This window comes from Gossypium hirsutum, chromosome A01 (genome assembly GCF_007990345.1).
Source record: "Gossypium hirsutum isolate 1008001.06 chromosome A01, Gossypium_hirsutum_v2.1, whole genome shotgun sequence".
Lineage (NCBI taxonomy): Eukaryota > Viridiplantae > Streptophyta > Magnoliopsida > Malvales > Malvaceae > Gossypium > Gossypium hirsutum.
Genome location: NC_053424.1, coordinates 49,153,087 through 49,159,095, shown reverse-complemented (window position 1 = coordinate 49,159,095; position 6,009 = coordinate 49,153,087). Strand labels below are relative to the sequence as shown.

Here is a 6,009-nt window from a genome sequence, read left to right as displayed (position 1 = left end):
AGGACTAAATCGCATAAAAAGTAAAAGTTATGTTTTAATAGCTAAAGGTGTTAAATTTCCTTGTATCTTAAATTTGGGATTTTTAATGTGAAATTAGGCCATTGAAAGAGTGATGGCCGACCATGAGACAAGGAATTAAATGGTAAAAAATGTTAGGTAAGTGTTGGGTGACTTATTTGACAAATAAGTAATAAAATAAAGAAAAGAAAATATCATCTTTTCTTCATCTTCTCTCCACCGATTTTTCCAGCCAAGAAAAGGGTTTAGAAGCTGGAAAATTTCACGCAAAGAAACTCCCATGCTAGTAAGTGATTTTTAATGTCTTTCTTGATAATTTTTGCATTTTTGGAACCCCTAAAGCATGAGCTTTCAAAAGAGGGGAGTATTTTGCAAAATGATTAAGAGTCTAGGGTTTTTCCATGAAAGCATATGTGTTTTTTGCTAAGTTTTTATGGAAGAATATGAGTCTTGGTAGTGTTATAAAGAACTTTTCTGAAAGAAGTTTGCATGAAAACACCTAAAATGGGGTATTTTGCAAAGTTGTTAAATAAGTGTAAATGTGTGAAATAATTGAATTTGTGAGTTGCTATAGTTATGAAATTGGTTTGTCTAGGCTTAATGATTAAGAAAATGTGATAAAAATCATTTTACGAGCCTAGAGGCAATTTGGTAATTTTGGCAAAGTATAGGGGCAAAATTGAAAATTTTTCCAAAATATGTCATTGGACTAATTTGATTAGTATATTTTGTTAATAAGTTAAATGTGATGTTATAGATGATGAAAAACGAGATTCGGACTTAGAACGATGAAAAACGAGAAATTGTTGTTTAGGCCTCTTTTACCAATTTGGTGTCGAGGTAAGTTCGTATGACTAAATAAACATGTTATCCATGTTATTGTTAATATACTTGAATCTATCTTGCTTTAGTTATATTGAATTATATGTTGATGATATTGAGTATGATGAAAGTGATGCCAAAAGTTAATAACATTCACGTGATGGTAGAAGACATTAGAAATTCAATGGAATATGATATCCCATAGAAACGAGTAAGTCGTATGTAAATAATATAACTATATCGTTATTACACATATTTGAATTGATATAGCATAAATTGCTTGATTGTGGAAATGATTATTTATAATGAGAATTGATGTAGAGGAACCACCCGGTTGAACCTTAGAAATAAACAGATATTCATGCCATGACATTGGGCGATGTGTGTGTGCTAGTGTAAGACATATCTGGGACATGCATCGGCCACATTATGAGAGCCAGTGTAAGACCATGTCTGGGACATGACATCGGCATTGAGACGAGAGCTAGTGTAAGACATGTCTGGGACATGTATCGGCATCAAGATGTAAGCCAGTGTAAGACATGTCTGGGACATGCATCGGATACGAAATGTGCTAGTGTAAGACATGTCTGGGACATTCATCTGCACGAATATTTGAGAGCTAGTGTAAGACCATGTCTGGGACATGGAATCGACATTATACCCTATGTTTGAGGCTTAGTGAATATCTGACAGCTTTCCGAATGGTTCAGCGGTGAGAGTTACGATTTAAGCTAAATGAAAAAGGTTATGACCATATTGTGAGTGGTACAGGTACTTACATGAAATTGATGAGATCTGAATTCAATTCATGTTATATGATTAGTGAGGAATGAATATGAGCATGTTGAATAACACAGGCATGTATGCCAAGCTCATGATAAATGATTTCAGTTTATGATGCACATTTGATGAAGATGTAAATAGGTAATTCATGCATTTGAGAATGATTTTGTGATGACCTTGTGATTATAGATCTATACTTATGATGTATGAATATGTAGCCTTATCAATATGGTGGAAATGAATTAATATGGTGTGATAAACTTAGCATCATTAATTTACACTAAAATAGTTTTGGACAGCAGCCATAGTCCAAATTTAAAAATACACTAAAAATAGTGGAAAATGAGTTAGAGGATGAATTAAATATTGAATTAAATATTATTGAGTCTAGTTTCTTATAAAAGAAACCATGTAAGCAAAAACATTTCCTATAATGAGATATTTGAAGTTGTGTGAAACAGAGTCAGAATGACTTTGAAATCCCCTATTTTGATTTGAGAAAATCATTATAAATTGTACAAAAATAGTTATGAGTTATAGTTTATATTTTTAGAATTCTTAATGAGTCTATTTTCAAGAAAAATAGACAAGAACATTATTCAAGTCATGTTCTATGAGATAATTAAACTTTAGTGTAGATGGGTCGGAACTATTAGATAGTGAATCTGGGGTAATTTTGAGGAATAAACTGTACTATTTGGCTAAACCAAAAATTCTGGAAATTTTATGGTAGAAAGGTACATGAGTCCAGTTTCAAGGAAAATTAACAGAACTTAATTTAGAGTTTTGTAGCTCTAGATATAAATATTTTATTGACTATTGTACAAGAAGATAGCTTATCATGACTTGAGAATATGTTGGGAACTTGGATAAAACATGTTATTGAGTTGCTTATTGTTTTCATATGAACTTACTAAGCGTAAATATTACCCCTTTCCTTTCCCATGTTCTCTAGGGTTGCTCAGGTTGGAGTTCGTTGGAGATATTATCACACTGTCAAGTTATCGCTATTGGTGTAAGTGATTTCAAGTACTTTGAGTCTATGGCATGTATAGGAGTTTAAATATTCGAGTATGTGATATTATTTTAGCCAAATGTATTGGCTTATTTTGATTATGGGGTTGTAAACCCATTTTAAAGATGCATGTATGTGCTATGGACTTACGTGATGAGTTTATAATGATTATGGCATGAATGTGGTAAAGATGTGAGTAAACTCTATGATATCTATTGCATGTGAAATTGCCATGATCATGACGTGTTATGAATGTTTAAGTGCCTCATTTTTTCATGTTGTATGCTATTGTATAAGTATGCAAGCATGTGTTGTGAGGGGGACAAAATGGCTTGAAAAATAGCCTTGTATTTGTCCACACGACCTAGACACATTGGCGTGTGTCTAGGTCGTGTGTGACACATGGTCTGCCCCCATGGGCATGTTGTCCAGCCGTGTGTCCCCTGTACCTAAGTTTTTCAAGTTAGTATGCATGGTAGTAAGCATACGGGCAAGAGACACGAACATGTGTCTCAGTCGTGTGAAGGACACGGCCATAGGACACGGGCGTGTGCCTTGGCCTTGCGGCTTCAATTTGCTCATAACCAAATTGGCAGAATGTCCAGGTTTTTGGAATGGGTTCGGGACACAGGCGTGTCCCTAGCACACAGGCGTGTGGAGCCCTAAAGCATGAAATTTTTTCAAGTTTTTCTTAAGTTCTCGGTTTAGTCCTGAATCATCTCAAATGCATGTTTTGGGCCTCGTGAGCCCGTTTAAGGGAAAAAATGTATGTGAAATGAAAAGTTTTAAATTGATCAAAATTTTAAGTTCCGATTTTATATAGTTGGTTGAGTTTAAGTCTAGTATCACCTCGAACCTTGTCCCGGCGTCGGATACGGGCAAGGGGTGTTACATTGAAAGAAGAAGTTTTGGCAAATTACTAATCCGTAACTCTGGTGGTTTATCCACAAATTATTTGGCAGCTTTTATTTGCAACCATGTTGTGTATTCACAACCATCTGGTAGCGTATTAACCTGAAACACAAGTGGTTCATCCAACCACTTTTGGCAGTTCTTATTTGAGAATATGTTGTATACTCACTACTATCTAGTAGTGTATTAACCTGCAACATCGTTGGTTCATCCACCCAATATCTAGAAGCACTTATCTGCAAATATGTTGTGTATTCACAACCATCTGGGAATGTATTAACTTGCAACTTTTTTGGTTTACCCAAAAACTCGATTTGTAAGGATGGACGAGTTTTGAGGAACTCTTACAATGGTGTGTAGCGGTGTGGTAGGATCTTTTCTATTCAAATCTGAAACTGTGTTGCATTCACAAAGCATGTTCAAGCGATTTTCAGATTTCTAAGACTGTATATATGCACATATGTTGTTGTGTTGATATGATATTTCGATATTCCAAAGCCATTATTGTGAATTATTATATGTGATATGACTCAATATGTTAATTTATTGCACTGATTTTCTTGTGATGGAACCCATACTGAGCTTCATAGCTCACTCCCTTTTATTTATATTTTCTACAGATAATCCACCACGTTCGAACACGAACACGACATCTAAAGGGTTTCGGCTCGGTTTGTTAAAATATTTTAGATATAATATTTGATATTTTATCATTCAAAAACTGTATTATTTTATTTTGGACTGTGGCATGAGACATTAGGTTTATTTTTATTTATTTATTTATTTATAGCTTACATGATATTTAATTTTAGGTTATCTAATTATGACTATTAATAACATAAATAGATATCACTTTACCATTCCTAAATTATAATTAGAACTTGAGTATTAAACAAATTGGTAATAAACTAAGTTTTCAAAAGTAAACACTATACATAGGATTAGTAAATTTAAATAGTTTTTTTCAACTCATAAGTTGTTTTGAAAATAGACTAAGTTTTTACTAAAATTAAAAAATGTTTTAATAATGACTATTTTAAAAACTCCGATAGCTTACCAGACCATTTCGATGGCTAATGTAATCTTCCAAATTCAGGTCTAACGTCTAAGCCGGGTTGGGGAGGTTACATTATGTTTTTCTTTTCTTTTGTATAACATTGAAGGAGCTTACTTAAGTTGTGGAGAAGTAGAAAGATGGATCGTAAAAATGGAAAATTGAAAAGAAAATATTCTTTTAAGAATGCTTAGTAAGTAAGAAAAGTGATAGAAGAATATAAGAGAGGTGACCATTTTATATTTTAATGTGTAAAAATCAATCACTTCAAATTGCTATGATAAGATGAAAAAAAAGAAAAGAAGAGTGTATGTTAGTTGAAAATTATACATTTTCAAAAGTTTTATTTTCTTTCCTATAATTTTTCAACTATACTAAGTAATGAATGGAGAGAAAATTATTTTTCTTTCAATTTTTCTACCTTTCCTACCAAGAATACCTAGGGAAAGAAAAAAAAATATTTTCAATCTTTTTTATTTTTCCACCCTTTCAATTTTCCATCTTTCTAACTTTCATTCTACTCTACCAAGCAAGTCTAAGTGAAGGCATTAACACACATCTATGAAAAATCTCTTACAAGCAGTTGCACTATTGTAGCAAGATGTTCCTTAAAAAAATGTAAACCAAACCTATTATTTCTAAACAATTTCACTAAGCGATCTAGCACTATGTTTGCTTCACTAAGGATGTGCTTCACAATAACATTCTTCAAGCATCTTATTGTCAATAGAATTCTTTTAACCAGAGCAATCTTGGGCACATTAACATTTCATTTAGTCAATATATGAACTACCTATAGATTATCACATTTGACAAAAAGACTCAATTTTTCGCTATAATTAATTCATAAAAGACTACCCATAACTTTGTGTGAAGTACCGAGCTAGATCAATAAATTGACTATAACCTATTAGCTAAGTGCCTTGCTTATTAGGAAAAACTCTGCCACATGAGCTAAAAAGAGGAGACCCACTCACAACACCATCAATGTTAAGTTTGATATATCCAATAAAAAGCTTACACCATGAGGCCAAAGGGGAATTCTTCTACTTCCTAAGGTCGTATTCAAAGAAGCAATTGTATCCATTGCCCATACTAAAGGATTCGCAGAAAACTCAAATCAAGTTGCAATGAATATTACCAAAAACAACTAAGTTGCATTGTTTCCACAAATTCCAACATAAGATTCCAAAATCAATTATCAAACCATTTGATTTCTTGATATTGACCTCCAACCAAGAAAGGAGATCTAACTAGAAGAACCTATTAAGTAGTTGAGTTGGAATAGAGAGGGACCATAAGGCTTTAGCCTTTGGTTAGTCCCTTAAAATGTAAAAAAATTGATTTAGGATTGCCCGAGCATAAGTAGCAATTATCATCAACTATCATATGTTTCATTAAT

General features: G+C 32.9%; 1 long non-coding RNA gene across 1 annotated transcript; it reads left to right on the top strand.

Annotated features, from left to right (window-relative positions):
- The first annotated feature begins 238 nt into the window (after positions 1–238).
- Positions 239–4,337, top strand: LOC121228249 (uncharacterized). The gene is made up of 4 exons (XR_005925793.1): positions 239–304; positions 776–858; positions 2,582–2,641; positions 4,174–4,337. It is a non-coding gene; the product is annotated as an uncharacterized lncRNA (long non-coding RNA).
- Positions 4,338–6,009: the final 1,672 nt, after the last annotated feature.